The sequence below is a fragment of the Scyliorhinus canicula genome, chromosome 1 (assembly GCF_902713615.1).
Source record: "Scyliorhinus canicula chromosome 1, sScyCan1.1, whole genome shotgun sequence".
Taxonomy (NCBI): domain Eukaryota; kingdom Metazoa; phylum Chordata; class Chondrichthyes; order Carcharhiniformes; family Scyliorhinidae; genus Scyliorhinus; species Scyliorhinus canicula.
This window is the reverse complement of record NC_052146.1, coordinates 79777486-79804281: the sequence shown is the minus strand read 5'-3', so window position 1 is coordinate 79804281 and position 26796 is coordinate 79777486. Positions and strand designations below refer to the sequence as shown.

General features: G+C 51.3%; 1 protein-coding gene and 1 pseudogene across 1 annotated transcript in view; one reads left to right on the top strand and one right to left on the bottom strand.

Annotated features, from left to right (window-relative positions):
* LOC119964392 (leucine-rich repeat-containing protein 75B-like) overlaps positions 1–26796 on the bottom strand; it is a 185763-nt gene that overhangs the window by 21314 nt on the left and 137653 nt on the right. The gene's annotated exons all lie outside the window — the stretch shown is intronic.
* On the top strand, positions 10617–11871 carry LOC119964397 (annotated as a pseudogene).

The window sequence follows — 26796 nt, the reverse complement described above, 5'->3', positions numbered from 1 at the left end:
ATGGGAGGTCATATCGGGGCACGGGATAGCAAACGGGAAGCGGGAGAATTCTTCTATGATGTTGAAGAAGTACACGTATCGATTGGTCGAGGGAAGTGGCCCTTTGAAATCGATGCTCAGGCGTTCAAAGGGCCGGGTTGTCTTTACCAGGTGGGCCTTGTCTGGTCTATAGAAGTGCGGTTTGCACTCCGCACAGATCGGGCAATTCCTGGTGACAGCTTTAACCTCTTCGGTGGAGAAAGGCAGATTGCGGGCTTTGACGTAGTGGGCGAGCTGGGTGACCCCCGGGTGGCAGAGGTCATTGTGGATAGCCTGTAATCGGACGTCTTGCGCGCTGGTGCATGTGCCGCGGGACAGAGCATCTGGGGGCTCGTCGAGCTTCCCCGGCCGATATATGATGTCATAATTATAGGTGGAGAGTTCGATCCTCCACCTCAAGATTTTGTCGTTTTTAATTTTGCCCCGTTGCGAGTTGTCGAACATGAAGGCAACTGATCTCTGGTCGGTGATGAGGGTAGTGGACTACCTGCGAGGTCGTGTCTCCAGTGCTGTACGGCTTCCACAATGGCTTGAGCTTGTTTTTCGACTGAGGAGTGTCGAAGTTCTGAAGCGGAGAGGGTTTGGGAGAAGAAAACTACTGGTCTCCCTGCCTGGTTCAGAATGGCGGCGAGAGCGACCTCTGAGGCGTCGCTATCCACCTGGAAGGGGACGGATTCATCCACTGCCCGCATGGCGGCTTTGGCGATATCCTCCTTAATGCAGTTGAAGGCCTGGCGGGCCTCTGCTGACAGTGGGAAGAGTGTGGCCTTAAATAGTGGGCGGGCTTTGTCCGCATATTGGGGGACCCACTGGGCGTAATAGGAGAAAAATCCAAGGCACCTCTTGAGGGCCCTGGAACAGTGAGGGAGAGGGAGTTGTAAGAAGGGGCGCATACGGTCTGGGTCAAGCCCCAGGACCCCGTTTTCCACGACATAGCCGAGGATGGCTAGTCTGGTTGTGCATAAAACGGATTTCTCCTCATTGTATGTGAGGTTGAGTTTTTGGGCGGTTTGGAGAAATCGGTGGAGGTTGGCATCGTGGTCCTGCTGGTCATGGCCGCAGATGGTGATGTTATCCAAGTACGGAAACGTGGCCCGCAGCCCGTACTGGTCCACCATTCGGTCCATTGCTCGTTGGAACACCGAGACCCCATTCGTGATGCCAATGGGGACCCAGAGGAAATGGAAGAGGTGGCCGTCTGCCTCGAATGCCGTGTAGTGGCGGTCCTCTGGGCGGATTGGGAGCTGGTGTATGCAGACTTCAGATCCACCGTGGAGAAGATCTGGTTGACCATGTCTGCAATCCCGTGGAGGGGATACGCATCGAGGTGCGTGAACCGGTTAATGGTTTGGCTGTAATCAACCACCATCCGGAACTTTTCCCCGATCTAGACGACCACCACCTGAGCTCTCCAGGGGCTATTACTGGCCTCTATGGCTCCCTCACGTAGGAGCCGCTGGACTTCGGCTCTAATGAATACTCTGCTCTGCAGGCTGTCCCGCCTGCTGCGAGTGGCCACGGATTTGCAGGTAGCGGTGAGGTTAGCCAAGAGTAGAGGGGGGTCGATTTTTAGAGTTGTAAACTGCATATAGTGAGAGGAGGTAGGGGTCCGCCGAAGCTGAGTGTTAGGCTCCTGACGTTACACTGAAAATCGAGTCCGAGTAGGAGAGGGGCGCAGAGGTCTGGGAGGACATACCATTGGAAGATGGAGTAGTTGGCGCCCTGTATCGTTAATGTCGCAACGGTGCGGCCTTGTATCTGGACCGAGTGCGACCCCGAGGCGAGGGAGATAGTTTGCCGTGCTGGGAATATCGGGAGCGAACAGCGTCTTACCAGGTCTGGATGTACGAAGCTCTCGGTGCTCCCGGATTTCGAAGAGTCTTGTATCCGTTGATTTGGACGGACATCATAGAGCTTCTGAGGTGCTTTGGCCGCGACTGGTCCAATTTGACTGCGTTGAGTTGCAGGTAGTCGGTGGCTTGATCAGCGCTGCTGGAGCGGCCCCGTGATGACTGTCCACGGAGGTCGTAGTCGTCGGTATGCATATCGGGTGATGGCCAAGATGGCGGCCCCCATGACTCGCACATGGCCGGCCGCGTGGGGGAGGATTGCCAAGATGGCGGCCCCCATGAGTCGCACATGTCGTGCGGAGGCGGAGTCAGCAGACACGCTGCAACATTGCGGGGTCTGCGGGCCTGCGAGTTAGAGGGGCGATTGTTCTGGATAGCGGTAGAGTTTGAGGATTTAGTTTTAGCCAGTCATACCTTTGCAAAGTGTCCTTTTCGTTCGCAGCTGCTGCAGGTCGCATTGCGGGCCGGGCAGTGCTGCCGTGGGTGTTGGGGCTGACCGTAAAAGTGGCACGATGGTGCTCCGTGGTGGGCGGGTGGCCGTGCGGCACAGGCCTGGGGCAGTCTCTGGTCGGGGGTCCACGATGGGGTCGCGTGGTCGGCTGGGAACGAGTTCAAACTTTGGAAAGCGACCTCCAGCGAGGTTGCTAGCTTTACTGTGTCCTCCAGGTTCTGGGCCCCTTTTTCGAGGAGACGCTCGCGCACGTAATTAGACCGGACCCCTGCAACATACACATCACGGACAGCGAGTTCCATATGCTGGGAGGCAGTTACAGCCTGAAAGTTACATTCCCGTGCTAGAGCTTTAAGGTCGCGCAGGTAGTCCTCTAGCGACTCTGCGGGGTGCTGGCGGCGGGTAGTGAAAATATGCCGCGCGTAAACTTCATTTAAAGGCCGCATGTACAGGCGGTCGAGTATTGCGAGGGCTTCGGTGTACGAGTCAGTACTATGGAGTTGAGTAGAAATGCGATGGCTCACCCATGCGTGTAGAAGACTGAGTTTCTGCTCTCCAGTAACAGCGGAAGTAGTCGACGCAGCCAGGTAGGCCTTGAAGCACCAAAGCCAATGTAGAAAGATTTCCTTCGTTTCTGCGGCCTGCGGGTTGAGTTCCAGTCGATCGGGTTTGAGGGCTGATTCCATGGTGGTTTTTTTTAGTCGATTAAATTGATGCGACCATCAATTCACTCAAGACACGAGTAGAAGTAAACTGTGGCTTTAATCGACTTATAACTGAGCCTGCCTGCGACCAGAAGAACTGAGGGCAGGCTCACAAGACCGTAGTACTTTATACTTCCGGTAGTGGGAGGAGCCATGGGCGGAGTCATGGGTGGAGCCCTGTACATGCTCCTCATCTCCCCCTGTGGGCAGAGCTGCGCAACTGGCTCACAGACAGAGCCCACAGGGACACAGTGATGCACAGTGTGAATTATACATATTATACATTCACCACAGTCCCATCGATGTGCGTGTATCTTCGCTGGTGGAGAGTGAGGATGACAGCTATGCCGCGACTATAAAAGTTGCATCCTCAGAGCTCTCTCCGAGGTGTTCTCCCCAGGAGAGGGGACTACCCAGAAAAGTTTGACAAAATTGTCAGTTTCAGGGCAGCTGCAAAATGACTGGAGAATGCAAGCCCGTATATCTACCACAAAAGTGAAGCATCTACATACAAGACAAAATGTCAGGCAGGGAATGTCATCTGTGTGCCACTTGTCAATCGGATCGTCCAGGCAATAGAAATCTATAATCGATAGTGCTATGCTGTGACGTATCTATTGAGTAGGATTCTGAATGGGTTGCATTGTCAGCAGATGCATAAGGTGGAGTTGATGTGGTGAACAGATAGGGCTGCAGAGTATTGTCAGCATTCTTTCACACACACAATCGTTGCCTGGGCGTTCAAGTAAACATTGTTCCCCATGTAACAAAAATGTGACCTATCCTTTTAATAATTCTGTCTCTTGCAAGTGTAGTTCTTAGCATAAGGCAGTATATATTTGAAACCATTTTTCTGGTGTCACACGGACACGTGCTCCTCCCCATCCATTAATCAGCCCCTTGCTGCCATTAACCTTCAACATGCCAAAAATATCTGCCGGGATTATGAGTTTGTACCTGAGGGAGGATCTGAAGTGGCTTTTTGGTTTGAAGCAGCGCTGCTCTGGCGATGACAAACTGTTCCTACTGGTGGGTCGGATTTGTTAAGATTGGATTTTGAGTGTGGCGAGCAAGAGAGCGAGAGAGAGACTGTCACAGTTGGGGGGCGATGCCAGCGTCTAGCTCAATAATAAACACAAGCTCAGAATCAGCCATTTCCTTTTCCATTTTGGTGTATTTGTGAAAGTGATGTCAGTAGCAGGAAATATAATCCTTCTCCTGAGCCACAGGCACTGACAGGTCTCAGGTCATTTAAATTGACAGAAAGGGAGTGAGGGATGGAGGCAATGAGCCTAATTCTCTGGAAATATTTCTAATTTGAGTTGTGGCGGGTTTTCAGGGGATTTCCTGCCAACTTTGCTGGCGAGTTTCCCACCGCTATTACACTTAGCCATTTTCTGGGGCCCTGGGGAATTTCTTACTGGTTTAGTCCACATATCGGGGCGCGGTCTTCCCGAAAGGGAACAAGGTCCCTGAGCAAGCTTTTTTAACTGCGTGCTTCCCGGCACTCGCAGCGCCAAGAAACATCCCGCTATTCAACATGACTCGCTTGGAATAAGGGGCCTAAACATGGAAGGCATGGCTGAGGCTGCACATCGCCCCGTTTTACACAATGGGAGAGCTCTGCTTGCTGGAACTCCCCATTGCAGCGAGAGATCGGAATGCCATCTGTAAATGGCCAATCCCAATCTCCAAGGAGCACCAAAAAAATCCCCAAACCCCCCCCCCCCCCCCCCAGCCTGAATGCAACATGGGAGGGTCCCCTGGCACCCCAACAGCGGCAACCCCAGTCCAATGGTGCTCGTGCACACAATGCCAGCCTGGTACCTTGGTAGTGCCAGTGTGGCAGGCTGGTGGTGCCAAGCTGGCATTGCCATGGCACCCAGGTGGCACCAGCAGTGCCAGAGCACCACCCTGTCCAAAGGGCATGCAGCTGGGGGTCTCCGATCCCCTTGGAGACCCCCACGAGTGCCATTCCATATGGTAGTTATTTTAAACTGCTTTATTAATACTATACATAAGATAGGTTTCAGAGTAGGTCCGGCTCTCATTGACTGGAATATCTGCATCACCCCCTCCTTAATGAAGAAAGGGACAGAGTACTCATTGAGAATCCTATCATTTTTACTTTGCCCCTGTATTTTCTATATTCCTCTAGATTTTCTACAGTAGTGAACCTTTGGTGACTGTACTTCGCTTTCTTTTGAGTGATCCAGACTCAAAATGTGATCTCCCTTCTCTCTCCACAGATGCTGTCAGACCTGCTGAAATTGTCCAATATTTTCTGTTTTTGTTTCAGATTCCGGCATCCGCAGTAATTTGCTTCTACGTAAGCTTTCTTTTTCTGCTTTATCTTGGTCTGTATGTATTTAGATAGCCAGGGGCTCTAGATTTGGCAGTACCGCCCTTTTCCCACGTTAGGATACTATTTCTAAAACAGTACCTCACTGCGCATTCATCACCTTGCCTTGTTTCATTTCCTAGGATTTAGGGCTGGATTCTCCGATCCCCCAGCTGTGTGTTTCTCAACCACGCACCATTCGCTGGCGGCAGGATTCTCTCTTCCCGCCGCCTGTCAATGGCATTTCCCACTGAAACCACTGCCTGCCACCAGGAAACCCACGGGTGAGGATTCGCTGCCGGCGAGAACAGTGACTCGCAATGGGCGCAGAGTTCTGGCCAAAATCTAGAATCGCGACTCTTTGCTCACCAGGTTTCTCTGAATGTGAAGAACAGCACGGTAGCATAGTGGTTAACACAGTTACTTCACAGCTCCAGTGTCCCAGGTTCGATTCCCGGCTGGTTCACTGTCTGTGCGGAGTCTGCACGTTTTCCCCGTGTCTGCGTGGGTTTCCTCTGGGTGCTCCCACAGCCCAAAGATGTGCGGGTTAGATGGATTAGCCATGCTAAATTGCCCATAGTGTCCAAAAAATGTTAAGTGGGGGTTACTGGGCTGCGGGGATAGGGTATATACGTGGGCTTCAGTCAGGTGCTCTTTGTAAGGGCCGGTGCAGACTCGATGGGCCGAATGGCCTCCTTCTGCACTGTAAATTCTATGATTCTATAATGTATGAACTTTGGATTGAATCTCACATAGCAGGCTGGATTCTCTGTCCCGCCAGATTTCTGGTTCAGCACGCTGGTGGGATGCTCCGTTTTGCTGGCTGGTCAATGGGGTTTCCCATTGTGGGGCAGCTCCACGCCTTTGGGAAACCCCCGGGCTGCCGGAAAACCGGAGAATCCCGACTTTAGAGAAATTATTTGCATAGTCTGGGAGAATAAGAAATGGGACAAAGATGAATCCTTTCTGATTCTGAACACTGTTCTTTTGCAGTTTGATGTGGAGATGCCGGCGTTGGACTGGGGTGAGCACAGTAAGAAGTCTTACAACACCAGGTTAAAGTCCAACAGGTTTGTTTCAAACACTAGCTTTCGGAGCACTGCTCCTTCCTCAGGTGAATGGCGAGGTATGTTCCAGAAACATTTATATAGACAAAGTCAGAGATGCTGGACAATGCTTGGAATGCGAGCATTTGCAGGTAATCAAATCATTACAGATCCAGGGAGAGGGATAATCACAGGTTAAAGAGGTGTGAATTGTCTCAAGCCAGAACAGTTGGTAGGATTTTGCAAGTCCAGGCCAGATGGTGGGGGAGGTGGATGTAATGCGACATGAATCCAAGATCCCTGTTGAGGCCGCACTCATGCGTGCGGAACTTAGCTATAAGTTTCTGTTCGGCGATTCTGCGTTGTCACGTGTCCTGAAGACCGCCTTGGAGAACGCTTACCCGGAGATCAGAGGCTGAATGCCCTTGACTGCTGAAGTGTTCCCCGACTGGAAGGGAACATTCCTGCCAGGTGATTGTCGCACGATGCCCGTTCATTCGTTGTCGCAGTGTCTGCATGGTCTCGCCAATGTACCACGCTTCGGGACATCCTTTCCTGCAGCGTAAGAGGTAGACTACATTGGTCGAGTCGCACGAGTATGTGCCGTGTACCTGGTGGGTGGTGTTACCACGTGTAATGGTGGTATCCAAGTCGATGATCTGGCATGTCTTGCAGAGAATGCTCTGGCAGGGTTGTGTGGTGCCGTGGTCGCTGTTCTGAAGGCTGGGTAATTTGCTGCAAACAATGGTTTGTTTGAGGTTGCGCGGTTGTTTGAAGGCCAGTAGTGGGGGTGTGGGGATGACCTTGGCAAGATTTTCATCTTCATTGATGATGTGTTGGAGGCTGCGAAGAAAATGTCGTAGTTTCTCCACTCCGGGGAAGTACTGGACGACGAAGGGTACTCTGTCAGTGGTGTCCCGTGTTTGTCTTCTGAGGAGGTCGGTGCGGTTTTTTGCTGTGGCGCGTTGGAACTGTCGATCGATGAGTCGAGCGCCATATCCCGTTCGTACGAGAGCATCCTTCAGCATCTGTAGGTGTCTGTTACGCTCCTCCTCATCTGAGAAGATCCTGTGTATACGGAGGGCTTGTCCGTAGGGGATGGCTTCTTTAATGTGTTTCGGGTGAAAGCTGGAGAAGTGGAGAAGTTGTCCGTGGGCTGCGACAATCACCAGGCAGGAATGTTCCCTTCCAGTCGGGGAACACTTCAGCAGTCAAGGGCATTCAGCCTCTGATCTCCGGGTAAGTGTTCTCCAAGGCGGTCTTCGGGACACGCGACAACGCAGAATTGCCGAGCAAAAACTTATAGCTTATAGCTAAATGAGTGCGGCCTCAACCGGGATCTTAAATTCATGTCGCATTACATTCACCTCCCCCACCATCTGGCCTGGACTTGCAAAATCCCACCAACTGTCCTGGCTTGAGACAATTCACACCTCTTTAACCTGTGATTATCCCTCTCCCTGGATCTGTAATGATTTGATTACCTGCAAATGCTCGCATTCCAAGCATTGTCCAGCATCTCTGACTTTGTCTATATAAATGTTGGTGGAGTTGTGGATTGTGCTGAAGGATGTTATAGGATACAGAGGGACATAGTTAAGCTGCAGAGCTGGGCTGGGAGGTGGCAGATGGAGTTTAATGCGGAAAAGTGTGAGGTGGTTCACTTTGGAAGGAGTAACAGGAATGCAGAGTACTGGGCTAATGGCAAGATTCTTGGTAGTGTAGATGAACAGAGAGATCTCGGCATCCAGGTACATAAATCCCTGAAAGTTGCCACCCAGGTTAATAGGGCTGTTAAGAAGGCATATGGTGTGCTAGCCTTTATAAGCAGGGGGATTGAGTTTCGGAACCACAAGGTCATGCTGCAGCTGTACATAACTCTGGTGCGGCCGCACCTGGAGTACTGCGTGCAGTTCTGGTCACCACATTATAGGAAGGATGTGGAAGCTTTGGAAAGGGTTCAGAGGAGATTTACTAGGATGTTGCCTGGTATGGAGGGAAGGTCTTACGAGGAAAGGCTCAGGGAATTGAGGTTGTTTTCGTTAGAGAGGAGAAGGCTGAGAGGTGACTTAATAGACACATATAAGATAGTCAGAGGGTTAGATAGGGTGGACAGTGAGAGTCTTTTTCCTCAGATGGTGATGACCAACATGAGGGGACATAGCTTTAAATTGAGGGGTGATAGATATAGGACAGATATCAGAGGCAGTTTCTTTACTCAGAGAGTAGTAGGGGTGTGGAACGCCCTGCCTGCAACAGTAGTAGACTCGCCAACTTTAAGGGCATTTAAGTGGTCACTGGATAGACATATGGATGAAAATGGAATAGTTTAGGTCAGATAGGCTTCAGATGGTTTCACAGGTCGGCGCAACATCGAGGGCCGAAGGGCCCGTACTGCGCTGTAGTGTTCTATGTTCTAAATGTTTCTGGAACATACCTCGCCATTCACCTCAGGAAGGAGCAGTGCTCCGAAAGCTCGTGTTTGAAACAAACCTGTTGGACTTTAACCTGGTGTTGCAAGACTTCTTACTTTTTGCAGTTTGCTATTGAATAGTATCATGAAGGCTATTTCCTCCAGGTTTAACAAAAGGCAAGAGCCCTTTCTTATTGTGTTTTCTGTGCACATGCAGTAGAGAAGATATCTTTTTTCCTTGTGATTACAAACACATAGCCTTTAATTATTCACCATGACAACACCAGCACAGTGAGCTGGACTGATGGCAGACTCGCAGCTGAACTTGGTCTCTGCTTATTCTCTCTGAAGAAAACACAATCAGCAGAATTCTCCGTTCCTGAGACTAAGGGCTGGATTTTCCGATTCTGGGAGGATTTGTCTGGTTTTATGACCAAATGGTCGGCGCCGCCTCCACGTCGATGCTTCACCCGGTGGGGGGGTAACAGCCGCGTCATGTAAAGCCCCCAGCTTTACCTGCCAATTCGGACGCAGAATGGCCAGGTCCATGGCTGCGCATGCACATGGCGGTGGCCTGTGGCGGCCGCACCGCACAACATGGCTCGGCTGCGCGCGGACCTGGCCTGCCAAATACTGCCCCCCTGTAAATTCCTCGCCATCCCTCACCAGTTCCCCGGAGCATCGGGGGAAGGCCTCAGATAATGTCCTGAGGCTGTCCCAACAGTGTGCGGCACAGTTTTTGAGGGGGCGGAGCATAAAAAAAAACGGCGTAAAAAGGGATTCTCCAGCCGATCGCTGATCGTGATTTCAGGGTCGCCAATTGGAGAACCCCACCCTAAGTGTTGACACTGGTGTAAGACACGTGGAGTTCCGCAACAGCAAAACTGGCGCGGCACCTGGACCGATTCTGCTACTGTTGAGGGGCTATCACCAGTGCCATGTGGAACACAATCGATTCCAATGGGAAACGGTGCCAAATTCTTCAGATCTGTGATGGACACTCAGGAGGCTGACAAGCTGCAGCCGCATATACTTACTTCACTTCCCTCACACCCCAGCCCAGCCAACAAGGTGGCAGCAAGAAGAATGGTGCCAAGATTCACTGATACCGAGCTGGAGACCCTCCTGGACGCAGTGGAACCTGTACCTTGGCCCAGGAAGGAGGATGCCAGGCACCACCGTTCGCCTTGCCTGGCCGCACGTGGCAGAGGCGGTCAGTGCTGTGAGAAACACGTCTGGACTGGTCAACAGTGTCGGAACAAACTGCACGACCGACTCAGGGCAGCCGGGGTGGATAGACAACGCTGTGCCCCTGGCACTAACCCGTGTCTCATACACCCATAACCTGACCTCCACCACCCAGAGGGCGACCGAACCCCCACCCTGCACCAGCTGCCGGCACCCATACCAGCCACCATGGACCTGGTCAGTGGCCCGGAGGAAAGGGAGGTCGCCGGAGTGGAGGTCGGCCGCAGGCAAGGAAGTGAGACCTTGCTGAGTTGCGGTTCCCCGTGACACAAGTGTCAACACCGCCCCCACCCCCCCTCCCTCTACTCCTCCTCCCTTCACCCACCCCGAAAGGCAAACAATTCCTCACAGAGACACAGACAGAGAGAAAAGCAAGACCCCGCTTCCAGCAATCAGGCCAGAAATCAAGATGACTACCAATTAGTTCGTAAATTAGGTCGAGGGAAATACAGTGAAGTGTTTGAAGCCATTAACATCAAAAGTAGTTGTTAAGAAAAACTTAAGCCTGTAAAGAAGAAGAAAATAAAACGTGAAATTTAAATATTGGAGAATCTGCGTGGAGGCCCAAATATTATCACACTCATAGATATTGTCAAAGATCCCGTGTCACGGACACCTGCTTTGGTTTTTGAACATGTAAACAATACAGATTTCAAGCAGCTGTATCAGGCCTTAACAGATTATGATATACGATTTTACATGTATGAGATTTTGAAGGCTCTGGATTATTGCCTTAGTATGGGAATCATGCGCAGAGATGTGAAACCGCACAACGTTATGATTTAAAAAAATTTTTTTAGAGTACCCAATTATTTTTTCCAATTAAGGGGCAATTTAGCGTGGCCAATCCACCTATCCTGCACATCTTTGGGGTTGTGGGGGTGAAACCCACGCAGACACGGGGAGAATGTGCAAACTCCACATGGACAGTGACCCAGAGCCGGGATCGAACCTGGGACCTCAGCGCCGTGAGGCAGCTGTGCTAACCACTAGGCCACCGTGCTGCCCCACAACGTTATGATTGACCATGAACACAGAAAGTTGCGGCTGATAGACTGGGGCCTGGCGGAGTTCTACCATCCTGGGCAGGAATATAATGTCCGAGTGGCTTCCAGGTACTTTAAGGGACCCAAACTACTTGTAGATTATCAGATGTACGATTATAGTCTAGACATGTGGAGTTTAGGATGCATGCTGGCCAGCATGATCTTCCGAAAAGAGCCTTTCTTCCATGGTCATGACAATTATAATCAGTTGGTCCAAATAGCCAAGGTGCTAGGCACAGAAGATCTGTATGACTACATTGACAAGTACAACATTGAGCTGGACCCACGGTTTAATGACATCCTGGGCAGACATTCCCGTAAAAGATGGGAACGCTTTGTCCACAGTGAGAATCAGCACCTGGTTAGCTCCGAAGCATTGGATTTCTTGGACAAGCTTCTACGATATGATCATCAAACATGTTGAACAGCACGAGAAGCTATGGAACATCCTTATTTTGACCCAATTGTGAAAGACCAGTCCCGAATGGGCTCCTGTGCTAACGTGCCAACTAGTAGCACCCCAATCAGCTCAGCCAGTATGATGTCAGGGATATCTGCAATGCCAACCTCATCACCACTGGGACCCCTTGCTGGCTCACCAGTCATCTCTGCTACCAACACCCTCGGGACGCCGGTTCCAGCCACTGCCGGGGCTTAGCCTTGACATAGCCCTCCTGACCACTGGTAACCCTGTCAACAGCCTGGTCAACCCCTCCTCCCCTCCACCTCACTCCCCCTTCCACGGGGAACCAGCTGGGCATGTCACATCTGAGCAGTTGCTTATGGATTCTCTTCAGTTCACTCATTCTGAAAAGGAAAAAAAGGCTGATTTTTACTGGAGAATTTTTTTTTGTGTTTTGTATGTCACCAGACTTAGAGACAGTATACCTCTCTTAGTCCTAAACTAGGCCTCTCTGTCAGAAATTGTTGCCTACACACTGTTCTCATGCACTTGCTCAGTGTGACCACATTTCCCCCCTGAGTTTTGAGTGGAGTTTGAGCAGATGATGTCAATATTGCGAGAATTGTCTGCTGTAATAATTTAGTGGTTCGGAAATAATTTACTTTGGAGCATTCAAATGAATTTGTTTTCATTAAAGTCTTAGTCCCAGACAATTAGAGTAAAGGGAGTAAGTGTGAGTTGCATTTTTATTATCCCAAAAATCAAATAGCCTTGGGCTCGTGCTAAAAGGGATTCTGTCTCTGACATGAAACCTGTTGGGACCATGAAATACTGGAAGCCCGGCATTAAATTTGTATTGTGCTTTTGAAAGTACTCTGTTAAACCTGCTGTTAATTAAGAGTATGTTTAAAAATGAATCTGTTGCTCTGACCTTTCTTTTAAAGAAATTAATTATTTGCTTGGAAATCCCAAGCAAGTCATAACCTATATTTCTCCTCCTGTTTTTTGGTCTGAGTGCACTACGCCCTATCTATCATGCAGCTGTTATTGGAGTTCGAACCTTGGTGGGTTTGTTTTCAAACACTTGGACTGAAGGCTTTTAATCTTTTTGAGAATGTTGAAACGAAAGGAGAAAAAAAAGCATCGTTACCATTAGCACCATGTAGACGACCAGTTTATATGCTCATTTCTCAGTGACTACTGTGTTATTTTCAGTTGCCTTTTATTTAAAGCAGTTAAGCGGGCGGGGGGGGGGGGGGGGGGGGGGGGTCTGAATTAGGAAATGGGGCTCAGTTATTTTGTGGAGCGTGGGAAGGGATTTTTAAAAAAAAGAAAAGCATTTGGAAACAAAACCGCTGTTGATTAAGGGGGAGGCAGTTGAGTAAATAGTATGTTTGACTACATTTTATTAAACAGCCCCTGGTTATACATGTCATCCAGTTAGGTGCATTATTTGTTCTTTCCACTCTGCATTTTATCATTGTACTCTGTCCTCCTGGCTCCTCAGACCTGCTGTGGGTCAGGATCAGGTCCATGTGTAGACTCATGCACCTGCAGCCCTGAGCAGGTTAGAGAAATGGGAGCATTCTGCATCTGAGACGTGCCCAGGGCTTGCTGGAGTTCTGAACTCCTGGGTGCTGAAACCTCTTGGTGTTTGTTAAATGGGTGGGAGTACATTGCAATGCCATCCCTCTGCTAGCAAACTTTGGAGTGGTGGTACACCCCTGCATTGGTGTGCATTATTTTCTTCAGTCCTATTCTAGCTGAATGTAGCCCCAGATCAACTCTTTAAAAGATTAGTGTGACTATAAGTTGAGCTGAAAAAGTTCCAGACGGCAGTTAATCAAGAAAAGGATACATTTTTTTTTGTTTTGGGAAGAGGTAAAAGTCAATATTTAATCATCCATTAAACTGTTTACCTGGGAGCTACTTGCCCGAAAATGAAAAATAGGTGCAGTGCTGGTGTACAATAAGGTGTTACTGATGCAGGTTGACATAAAAGCAGGCAGGAGATGTTTGTTTTTTCTGTGGCTCTTGTAGTCCACACTTTAGGGGGTCAGTGTGCATTTGTGGGTGAACAACTTCAGTGTGGGTAGGTGAACAATCTTATTATGCCAAACCCTGTGGTCCTGATATTGATCTTCATCCCTCTCTCTTCCCATTCCAAATAAAGAGACCATTGTTGATCTGTCTTATAAGACTTACATTTCAAAGAAAAGCATAATGAAAGCAATAGAAAACACTGCAATATCCAGCTGACATATTGTAGTGTATTTTTTCCTAATTTAATCATTGTTTTGCCAAAATATATGACCCATTGGAGAACAGTATTATGGTTCAGTGTTTGTGGTGATGTGTATTCTGAAATGGCTGTTAAAATATTTTAGTAGAGCAAATTAAGGGCCATTTTGGATACTTAGGCCAGATGCTGATTCATGTTTTATTTGTATTTTTCATTCATTTAATTCTGAAGCTGTCAGATCCCCACTTTGAGTTTGTGTCAAAACTGGGTTCAATAGACAATGCAAACTTCTGCACCTCTTTTCTGTTTGAATTCACATTCCATTTGGTGCAGGTGGTTCATTAGCACAATGACGCAGCAATATGTCATATATGTTGCTGTTTCACAGTAAATGTTTTAAGCCCCCTTTCCCTTTTTAATTTTCTAATATTTCTGGGCATGGGGATTCAAAGTTCCACTAGCAGAGAGCCCGAGATCTGCTTTTCAAATTTGAATCACAAGCAGGACCTAAATTCAGGACCTGTGCAAAAAATTGAGAGGGCTTAAAAAAAGTCCCAAAAAGATTATTTGTGATACAACGCACATTATATGATTGGTACGGTTTTATAGCTGTGTCTCAGTTCACGTTTACAAACCTTGTATCTATGTCATGCTACTGTGCAACTATAAGGAGTGGACGTCACCATTTACTAACCTATTCACCGTGAAATAATCAAGATGCAAAGAAGGGGGTTTAAGGTTGGAATTGGACCTATATGAAGGGAGGGTTTTGTTAAACTCACAAAATTGACTGCTGTCCAATCTTAAAGGTTTATGGTGTTCTTTTAAGGAGTTGGAGTGAATTACAGCCTTACTAACAGCACTTGGGTATCTAATTCATATTGTAGCACTGTAGTATGCTGGTTCCACTGTTCAATATTGCTGTGCTTACTAGCACCATCTAGTCATAGGGAAGCAGCAGCGCATAACCTTTGAAACTCTTGGGCCACCTAGATGTATGTATATATTGATCCAATAATCTCAGTCCCTGAAGAAGAGATGATTAAAATAGTCATCATTAAACAGCATATAGAATGTATCTACTGTATCTACTGTTTGAATTTCCGTCTGAAACCACAATGTGTTTTAAGGTTCTAAGCTTCGATGCATCAGACATTGCCTCCTTTTATTTAAAAAAAACTATGGCCATGTGCACCTATTTACATAATTAAATGAAGCTGATTGTTATCCTGCAGTTTTAGGAATAACTAATTTAGTTGTGAAATGCATTTAGATTTGACAGGTGATATGTCAGAAAATAAATCTGCTTTGTTCTAAAGTTAATGGGAGGAATATTTGAAGCCAGTTTTACAGTAAATTTCTTCTGAACCATCATGTCTAAAACAGTAATGGTTTTGTTATGGTTAAACTTGAAGAACTATCTGATCACTTGGCAAGCCCAGTACTTTACAGAAACTTGATTACCCCATAAGGAGTTATTAGGGCAGATACATTACATTTCTTGTGCTCTGTACCATCTCTAGCTCATTGTTTTGATTTGTACCCTCAAAAACTGTTGGAAACACTACTTCCTTTATGGGTAACATTGGTTATTTTGTTTCAAGAAAAGCGGAAATATAATTTTGAAGTATATTGTTGAGTTTAGAGAATGTGCTTCTGTTTTTTTAAGCACAGCGTGAAATGCCCAAACAGATTGGAGATATCTGTTCTTGTCCCCCTCATTCTTTCTTCCCCATTATCCAACATTTCATCAAATTGTTCCAGAATTTTCCCCCTCCATTTGAATGCCAGATGATTCATTTGTTATATTCTAGGGAGTTTCTCATTGCTTCACCGATAGAGGGAGTGGACGATGCTGCTCTTGACCCAAGATTTAATTACTGTGATTATTATTTTGTAATTATTCAAATCTTCCCCCAACTAGTATTACTCTTCAGCGCCAGATCGCAGCCAGCTATTGCAGAGCTTCCCCCACCCCACTGCCCCAACCAGTGCCCAAAGGTAGCTATCTAAAATAAATGGCAGCTACCTGAAGCCAAAGCGCACAGGAAGCATTCCTTGGAGGCTCAGTCACATAAAACCTAGGCACTGTAACAGTGAGTCACTTTATTGGGGTTATGGCATACCAGTGCCCTGCACACACAACACCAAAAACCACTGGAGAGGGAAAATTGCCGTTAAATTGCTGGGTTAAGATTAGCGACCATTAATTCCAAGTAAAATTAACGATAGAAAATAGAGCTTGGTTTGGGATATCTCGATCTTGTATTGCTTTTTTGTACAGGTGGATGTGACTGTATTTTTCTTGGGCTGTGTGCCCAGACATTTTCGGTGCAATGGAGCACCTATAGTGTTCGGCAAGGACCTGGGTTCTGAGTCGCCTGCAGATTGACTTGGGAGTGTAGGCTTGATTGATGCCATGTTGAGGACAAGTCAACACGCCTTGTCTGTGTAAAACCCACTGAAGCAGTCAGAAGAGATCGCGCCATGGAACTTAGCTGTATAATGAACATTCTCATCTGGTGTTGAAAGCCTCTTATCATAGCATTACTCAATGTTGCAGCATCCAACTTATTGGATGTAAGGTTAACTTTTATTTGCAGATTTGTGTGGTGAAGATAACGTAGTAATTCACACTGCATTTACGAATACCATTGTAAGCGCAGTAGCGTTATCCGACCACTAGGGGGAGTAGCTCTGGGAATGCTCAGGAGTTTGTACAGGGCTCCACCCTTGGCTCCGCCCATGACTCCTCCCCCTTGACTGCTGTATAAATAACCGTGTCCAGAGCCAGCCTGCAGTTCATCGAGAGTTCAACGGGTAACAGGCTGACTCTGTAGTAAGTAGATTAAAACCACTGTTCATATCTTAAAGCACGTGTCTCGTGAATTGATGGTTCCATCAATTTAATCTACTTAAGAACAGTCAGGATCGATCATGGAATCAGCCCTCAAGCCTGGACGCCTGGAACTCGACCTACAGGATGCAGAGGCAAAAGAAATCTTCTCCCACTGGCTGCGGTGCTTTAAGGCCTACCTGGCAGAAGCGAGCACAGCCAAAACAACAGAGGAACAGAAGTTAAGTCTGCTGCACGCGAGGGTGAGCCCCAGAATCTCTACGCAACTAAACTCGGCCGGTTCATATACTGCAGCGCTAGCGATACTCGATAAGATGTATGTAAGGCCCATTAATGAAGTTTACGCACGCCATGTGTTCACGACTCGCCGCCAGCGGCCTACAGAATCACTCGCCGAATTTTTAAGAGAGCTCAATAATCTATCTAATGACTGTAACTATCAAGCGGTTACCGCGGCTGAACATAGAGAACTTGCTGTACGCGATGTTTTTGTAGCGGGCCTCAGGTCTAATTATGTGCACCAACGACTGCTGGAAAAGGGGGCCCAAGACCTAGAAACAACTGCGGAAATTGCTACCACGATGGAGGTCTCCTTCCGCAGCCTCACCTCGTTCCCCGCGGACCCCGCGACCCCATTATGGGCCCCCGACCAGCGACTCCCCCAGGCCTGTGCTACGCGGCCGCCCAGCCACCATGCTGCCCCAGCCAGCCACTATGCTGCTCCAGCCTGCCATTTCTGCGGCCAGAATCAGCACCTGCGGCAGCACTGCCCGGCCCGCAACGTGACCTGCAGCAGCTGTGGGCTGAAAGGCCTCTACGCCACAGTGTGCCTCGCAAATAGGGCCCCAGCTTCCAACTCCCCAGCGGCACGAAGTAATCGCTCCCCACACCCGCAGGCCCATAAACGCTGCGGCCTATGCCCCGACCCCGCCCCCCTCCCGCCACGTGCGGTCCATGGGGGCCACCATCTTGGCAAACCTCCACCACGCGGCCGGCCACGTGCGACTCATGGGGGCCGCCATCTTGGACGCCATCTTCCTCGCCGCCCGCCACGTGTGATCCACGGGCCCAACCTGCATCTCCACGCTCGGACAACTCATCGGAAGAGTACGACCTCCCCGGGCACTCGTCACGCGGCCCACAACTCGGCGCAGTCACCCTGGATCAATCACGCCCGAAGCATCTGCGAAATTCAATGGCAGAGGTCCAAATCAACGGGTACAACACGCCATGCCTTTTTGACTCCGGGAGCACTGAGAGCTTCATACACCCAGACCTGGTAAGACGCTGTTCGCTCCCCGTTTTCCCCGTGCGGCAAACTATCTCGCTCGCTTCAGGCTCCCATTCTGTACAGATCTAGGGGCGCACCGCCATGACACTCACAATCCGAGGCGCTAGCTACTCAAAATCTCAACTCTATGTTTTGCCCGACCTCTGCGCGCTACTCTTATTAGGCCTAGATTTTCAGTGTAACCTTAAGAGCCTCACCCTCAGCTTCGGCGGGCCCCTGCCCCCACTCACTATCTGCAGTCTCACTACACTGCGAATCTCCCCCCCTCCTCTCTTCGCCAATCTCACAAAGGACTGTAAACCCGTAGTCACTCGTAGCAGGCGATACAGCCTGCATGATAGGGTATTTATCAGAACAGAGGTGCGAAAGCTTCTCAGTGAGGGGATTATAGAGGCCAGCAATAGTCCCTGGAGAGCTCAGGTGGTGGTCGTTAAGACCGGGGAAAAATTCCGTATGGTTGTTGACTATAGTCAGACCATAAATAGATTTACGCTCCTCGACGCGTATCCCCTCCACAGGATTGCAGACATGGTAAATCAGATCGCCCAGTATCGGCTCTTTTCCACGGTGGATCTGAAGTCTGCATACCACCAGCTCCCAATCCGTCTCGAGGACCACCACTACACGGCATTCGAGGCCGATGGCCGCCTTTTCCATTTCCTCCGGGTCCCTTTCGGCGTCACTAATGGGGTCTCGGTGTTCCAACGAGCAATGGACCGAATGGTGGACCAGTACGGGCTGCGGGCCACGTTTCCGTACTTGGACGATGTCACCATCTGCGGCTATGACCAGCAGGACCACGACGTCAACCTCCACCATTTTTTCCAGACGGCACAGAAATTAAACATCACCTACAACAAAAAGAAATGTGTTTTCCGCACAAACAGACTAGCCATCCTCGGCTACGTCGTGGAACACGGAGTCCTGGGCCCAGACCCGGACCGGACCGTAGAACTCCCCCTCCCCCATTGCCCCAAGGCCCTCAAACGGTGCTTGGGCATCTTCTCCTACTATGCCCAGTGGGTCCCTCAATATGCGGACAAAGCCCGCCCACTCTTTAAGGCCACACGATTTCCCCTGTCAGCTGAGGCACGCCAGGCCTTCAACTGCATCAAGGAGGTCATCGCCAAAGCAGCCATGTGGGCGGTGGATGAACCCACTCCATTCCAGGTTGAGAGCGATGCCTCAGAGGTAGCTCTAGCAGCCACACTAAATCAGGCAGGGAGACCAGTCGCATTTTTCTCCCGTACCCTCTCCGCTTCAGAACTCCGACACTCCTCAGTCGAGAAAGAAGCACAAGCCATTGTGGAGGCTATTCGTTACTGGAGGCACTACCTCGCAGGTAGGAGGTTCACCCTCATCACCGACCAACGATCGGTTGCCTTTATGTTTGACAACTCGCAAAGGGACAAAATAAAAAATGATAAAATTCTGAGGTGGGGGATCGAACTCTCCACCTACAGCTATGATATTAAGTATCGACCCGGGAAGCTCAACGAGCCTCCGGATGCCCTATCCCGCGGGACATGCGCCAGCGCGCAGATTGACAGACTGAAAGTCATCCACAATGACCTCTGCCATCCGGGGTCACCCGGCTCGCCCACTACATCAGAGCCCAAAACCTGCCTTTCTCCAACGAGGAGGTAAAAGCGGTCACCAGGGACTGCCCGATCTGTGCGGAGTGCAAACCACTTTTATAGACCAGACAGGGCCCACCTGGTCAAGGCTTCTAGGCCATTTGAACGCCTCGCGATTGATTTCAAAGGGCTTCTCCCCTCAACTAACAAGAATGTTTACTTTCTAAACGTCGTAGATGAGTTCTCCCGTTTCCCATTTGCTATCCCGTGCCCCGACATGACCTCCCACACAGTCATTAGGGCCCTGCATAGCATCTTCACCCTGTTTGGTTTCCCCAGCTACGTGCACAGCGACCGGAGTTCGTCCTTCATGAGGGACGAGCTGCGTCAGTACCTGCTCGAAAAGGGCATTGCCTCGAGCAGGACCCCAGGGGGAACGGGCAGGTGGAGAGGGAGAACGTGACGGTCTGGAAGACCATCCTACTGACCCTCCGGTCTAGAAAGCTCAAAGTCTCCCAGTGGCAGGAAGTCCTCCCAGACGCGCTCCACGCTATTAGGTCCCTCTTATGCACAGCGACCAATCAGACCCCTCACGAGAGGCTCTTCATATTTTCCAGGGGCACTACCACAGGGGTCTCACTTCCGGCATGGCTGAGGACACCGGGCCCGGTACTCCTGAGGAAACACGTCAGGGCGCACAAAACTGACCCCCTTGTTGAGAAGGTGCGCCTGCTCCACTCCAACCCCCAGTACGCCTTCGTTGAGTTCCATGACGGCCGCCAGGACACAGTATCCCTCCGTGACCTGGTACCCGCCGGATCCAGCGTCTCCTCTACCCCCACAGAAGGACCCCTCACCCTACACTCCATGCTGCCGCCCCCTAGCGCTCCTGAGCCCACGAGCTCGCTCCACCAGTTCCGTGCACCCGCGCCGGCCAGTCCCCAGCGCCCCCCGTCCCCGGTCGAACCAGAAGAGTATGAAGCTTGGACACAACCCTCCCTGGAGTCCGCCATTGTACCCCAGCACACAACACCCATCCAACCACCGCAAGAGGCTGCAACCCCGGTGCTCCGCAGATCACAGTGGACAGTTCGACCACCGGACAGACTTACTTTGTAGACCACCAACCCCGCCGGACTTGATTTTTTTGCAGGGGGTGAATGTGGTGAATGTAATGTAGTAATTCACACTGTATTTACCAATACCATTGTAAGCACAGTAGCATTATCCGACCACTAGGCGGAGTAGCTCTGGGAATGCTCAGGAGTTTGTACAGGGCTCTACCCTTGGCTCCGCCCACGACTCCTCCCCCTTGACTGCTGTATAAATAATCGTGTCCAGAGCCAGCCTGCAGTTCGAGAGTTCAATGGGTAACAGGCTGGCTCTGTAGTAAGTAGATTAAAACCACTGTTCATATCTTAAAGCACGTGTCTCGTGAATTGATGGTTCCATCAATTTGTTTTCAAACATGTATAGTTTAAGCCCGGAGTAGATGGCAAAATAATTGAGCTTGAAGACGAAACAAGCAACTGAGCAGACGGAAGACAAATTTGCAATGACAGTGGATGCTAAGTTCTGCCATTCGTTGCAGTGTTGCAATGTTAACTGCATCTGTAAATTACCTCATGTATTGGAAAACAATTGTGCTTCAGCACTATTGCCTCACATTCGATTCTGACGGTTAACAGCCAATATTTTACCGTGCTGCTATATACAACTTTCAATCTGTTTAAAAATGCACACGAAAAATTACTAGTCAGAACTGATATGTTTTTAATGTTGGGAGTTTAAAAAAAAAAGACCCTGCAGGTTGAAGTTTTATTTTTGATAAACCTGCCAGAGGGAAAACATCAAAACTTTTTAAAAAAACACCGCCCCCACCAACACCGCCCCCACACCACCCTCACCATCACCCTCACACCACCCTCACACCACCCTCAGCATCGCCCTCACCTCACACAAGTCACCCTCAGCATCATCCTCAGTCCCACCACGCCCATGGTCTAATCAGACTTCCCCCTCCTATCCCTGGTGCATATGAACAAAGAACAAAGAACAAAGAAAAGTACAGCACAGGAACAGGCCCTTCGGCCCTCCAAGCCCGTGCCGACCATGCTACCCGTCTGAACTAAAATCTCTACACTTCCTGGGTCCGTATCCCTCTATTCCCATCCTATTCATGTATTTGTCCAGATGCCCCTTAAATGTCACTATCATCCCTGCTTCCACCACCTCCTCCGGCAGCGAGGTCCAGGCACCCACAACCCTCTGTGTAAAAAACTTCCCTCGTACATCTCCTCTAAACCTTGCCACTCTCACCTTAAACCTATGGCCCTTAGTAATTGACCCCTCTACCCTGGGGAAAAGCCTCTGACTATCCACTCTGTTTATGCCCCTCATAATTTTGTAGACCTCTATCAGGTCGCCCCTCAACTCCGTCGTTCCAGTGAGAACAAACCAAGTTTATTCAACTGCTCCTCATAGCTAATGCCCTCCATACCAGGCAACATCCTGGTAAATCTCTTCTGCACCCTCTCTAAAGCCTCCACATCCTTCTGGTAGTGCGGCAACCAGAACTGAACACTATACTCCAAGTGGGGCCTAACTAAGATTCTATACAGCTACAACGTGACTTGCCAATTCTTATACTCAATGCCCTGGCCAATGAAGGCAAGCATGCCATATTCCTTCTTGACTACCTTCTCCAGCTGTGTTGCCCCTTTCAGTGACCTGTGGATCTACACCTAGATCTCTCTGACTGTCAATACTCTTGCGGGTTCTACCATTCACTGTATATTCCCTACCTGCATTAGACCTTCCAAAATGCATTACCTCACATTTGTCCGGATTAAACTCCATCTGCCATCTCTCCGCCCAAGTCTCCAAACGATCTAAATCCTGCTGTATCCTTTGACAGTTCTCATCGCTATCCGCAATTCCACCAACTTTTGTGTCGTCTGCAAACTGACTAATCAGACCAGTTAGATTTTCCTCCAAATCATTTATATATACTATGAACTGCAAAGGTCCCAGCACTGATCCCTGGGGAACACGACTAGTCACAGCCCTCCAATCAGAAAAGCACCTTTCCATTGCTACTCTCTGCCTTCTATGACCTAGCCAGTTCTGTATCCATCTTGCCAGTTCATCCCTGATCCCGTGTGACTTCACCTTTTGTACCAGTCTGCCATGCGGGACCTTGTCAAAGGCCTTATAGTCCATATAGACAACATCCACTGCCCTACCTGCATCAATCATCTTTGTGGCCTCTTTGAAAAACTCTTATCAAGTTAGTGACCTCTTCGAAAAACTCTATCAAGCTGATGGGTAGTGGGCAGAAAAGGGCGGCACCATGCTACCTGGGACACCTGAGCAGCAGCCGGGTCCATCCAAGCCCGGTCGCCCCAGAAGACGGCCGCCAACAGGGACCCAGGTCGCAGGGCAGGAATGACAGTAGGCCTCATCCACTCCTGCTCTACCGTCTGGGGATCCACCTAGACGTAGTGTTAGGGCCCATAAGGCCAGAAAGTTAGACACTAGTTAAGTTGGCACGTGTTCAGGGCACAGTTTAGTTATTGGGATTCGGACACAAATCTGTATATACGTTGTCACAGTGAACACCTGTTCACATTGTTACAACCTGCCTTGGTGCTCTGTCAGATGAGTGTGCGGGATGGACTGGTCTAAGCTGGCCAGAGAGGGGATACCGGGGTGGGGGGGTGGGGGGGGCAGACGTTGTGGGCGGCCTGCGTTCTCCACTCCGCCCTCCCCCCCCCACCGTCACCCCATGGATTTGATGGCACCGTGTGATGGAATGGCCAGCTCACATGCAGGTGGACGGTGGAAGGTGCTACCATGGGCAGGAGTCATACCCGGAGTAGGGGGGTATCGAGCATGTCAGTGATCATCGAGTGGGCTAGGATGAAGGTGTTGTGCACACTGCACGGGTATCGGGCGCAGATGTGAATGATGCGCAGCTAACGGTCACAAAGCAGCTGCACATTCATCAAGTGGGACCCCTTTCGGTTGGTGTAGAGCGGCCTGTGGTGGGGTGGGAGTGTCCATACGCCGATGTCACTCTGCAGAATCAGGGCTAAGGTGGCTGGTCAGTGTGGTGTGCAGCAAGGCGGCTGCTTTGCAGGCCATGGCAAGGAGAGTCCTTGCCTGGATACCGCCCTAGTCCCATAGGGGATCGCCTTGGCCACACGGCCCACTCCACCGTCACCACCGACTCCCCCAACCCAGCCAACCTAGCCAATGTCCGGCCAGGCAGTCCGCAATCGCTCCTCTCTGTGGCCAAATGCTCTCTCTCCCTCATCAGCCACGACGTCGGTTTCATGGTCTTTAAAACCACGAATGATCCGTCGGGAACTCAGCACATCAAGGCAGAGAATCGCGGAAACTCTGGCGAATACTGGGTCAGGCCCGCTAACGATACGCAAATGGTGTTTACCGTACGTGTATTCCGGACTGCATTGACGTGGCTGATGAGGTGACAGAGAATTGTGATATGGGCCGGGATTCTCCGACCTCCCCGCCGGGTCGGAGAGTCACCGGGGGGGGGGGCGGCGTGAATCCCGCCCCCGCCGGCCGCCGAATTCTCCGGCACCGGAGATACGGCGGGGGCGGGAATCGTGTCGCGCTGATCGGCGGCCGCTCACAGCGGCTCCCCCTGGCGAATCTCCGGCCCGCGATGGCCGAAGTCCCGCTGGTTCTCTTTGCCAGTCCCGCCGGCGTAAATGAGACTAGGTCCCTTACCGGCGGGACCTGGTGGCGTGGGCGGGCTCTGGGGTCCTCTGGGGGGGGCGGGCTCTGGGGTCCTCGGGGGGGGGGGGGGGGGCGTGGGGAGATTTGGACCCGGGGAGTGCCCCCATGGTGGCCTGGCCCGCGATCGGGGCCCACCGATCCGCAGGCAGGCCTGTGCAGGCCTGTGCCAGGGGGGCACTCTTTTCCTGTGCATCGGCCGTGTCAGCCTCCGCGATGGCCGACGGGTAGGTGAACCCCACCCATGCGCTTGCGCGGGGATGACGTCAGCAGCCGCTGATGCTCCCGCGCATGTGCGGACCCACGCCGGTCGGTGGAGTCGCTTCGGCCCCGGCTGGCGTGGTGCCAAAAGCCTTCCACGCCGGCCGGCGGGGCGCAAACCACTCCGGCGCCGGCCTAGCCCCTGAAGGTGCGGAGAGCGCCGGAGTGGTTCCCGCCACTCCGTCCCGCCGGGACCCCACCGCCCCGCCGGGTACGGGAGAATCCCACACCAACTGCTCTGTGGCTATCAGACTCATGCCCTCTCCAGCTGCAGCTGATTTTATTTCGGGAACTTTCAGTCTCTGAGAGAGCGTAGCTCCAAAAATCCAGAAATTCAAAGTTCCCACTTTGTGGGTCAGGGAGGCGTTGGCACTGTGGGAGTGGGAAACACTGGCACTGTGGGAGTGGGAAACACTGACACTGTGGGAGTGGGAGACGCTGGCACTGGGGGAGTGGGAAACACTGGCACTGTGGGAGTGGTAAACACTGGCACTGTGGGAGTGGGAGACGCTGGCACTGTGGGAGTGGGAGACACTGGCACTGTGGGAGTGGGAGACTCTGGCATTGTGGGAGTGGGAGACATTGGCACTGTGGGAGTGGGAGACTCTGGCACTGTGGGAGTGGGAGTCACTGGCACTGTGGGAGTGGGAAACAATGGCACTGGGGGAGTGGGAGGCACTGGCACTGTGAGTGTGGGAGACGCTGGCACTGTGGGAGTGGGAGACACTGGCACTGTGAGTGTGGGAGACACTGGCACTGTGGGTGTGGGAGACTCTGGCACTGTGGGTGTGGGAGACACTGGCAGTGTGGGTGTGGGGGATACTAGCACTGTGGGAGTGGGAGTCACTGGCACTGTGGGAGTGGGAGATGCTGGCACTGTGGGAGTGGGAGTCACTGGCACTGTGGGAGTGGGAGTTGCTGGCACTGTGGAAGTGGGAGACGCTGGCATTGTGGGAGTGGGAGACTCTGGCACTGTGGGAGTGGGAGTTTCTGGCACTGTGGGAGTGGGAGACGCTGGCATTGTGGGAGTGGGAGTTGCTGGCACTGTGGGAGTGGGAGACGCTGGCATTGTGGGAGTGGAAGACTCTGGCACTGTGGGAGAGGGAGATGCCGGCATTGTGGGTGTGGGAGATGCTGGCATTGTGGGAGTGGGAGACGCTGGCATTGTGGGAGTGGGAGTCACTGGCACTGTGGGAGTGGGAGACTGGCATTGTGGGAGTGGGAGACGCTGGCATTGTGGGAGTGGGAGTCACTGGCACTGTGGGAGTGGGAGACTCTGGCACTGTGGGAGTCGGAGACGCTGGCATTGTGGGAGTGGGGGATACTAGAACTGTGGGAGTGAGAGTCACTGGCAACTGTGGGAGTGGGAGACACTGACATTGTGGGAGTGGGAGACGCTGGCACTGTGGGAGTTGCTGGCATTGTGGGAGTGGGAGATGCTGGCATTGTGGGAGTGAGAGTCACTGGCACTGTGGGAGTGGGAGACACTGGCACTGTGGGAGTGGGAGACACTGGCACTGTGGATGTGGGAGACACTGGCATTGTGGGAGTGGGAGTCACTGGCACTGTGGGTGTGGGAGACACGGGCACTGTGGGAGTGGGAGACACTGGCACTGTGGGAGTGGGAGACACTGGCACTGTGGATGTGGGAGACACTGGCACTGTGGGAGTGGGAGATGCTGGCATTGTGGGAGTGGGAGATACTGGCATTGTGGGAGTGGGAGTCACTGGCATTGTGGGAGTGAGTCACTGGCACTGTGGGAGTGGGAGACACTGGCATTGTGGGAGTGGGAGTCACTGGCACTGTGGGAATGGGGGATACTGGCATTGTGGGTGTGGGAGACGCTGGCACTGTGGGTGTGGGAGACACTGGCATTGTGGGAGTGGGAGACGCTGGCAGTGTGGGAGTGGGAGACGCTGGCACTGTGGGTGTGGGAGACACTGGCACTGTGGGAGTGGGAGACGCTGGCAGTGTGGGAGTGGGAGACGCTGGCAGTGTGGGTGTGGGAGATGCTGGCATTGTGGGAATGGGGGATACTGGCATTGTGGGAGTGGGAGACACTGGCATTGTGGGAGTGGGAGGCGCTGGCAGTGTGGGTGTGGGAGATGCTGGCACTGTGGGAGTGGGAGGCGCTGGCAGTGTGGGTGTGGGAGATGCTGGCACTGTGGGAGTGGGAGGCGCTGGCAGTGTGGGTGTGGGAGATGCTGGCATTGTGGGAGTGGGGGATACTGGCATTGTGGGTGTGGGAGGCGCTGGCAGTGT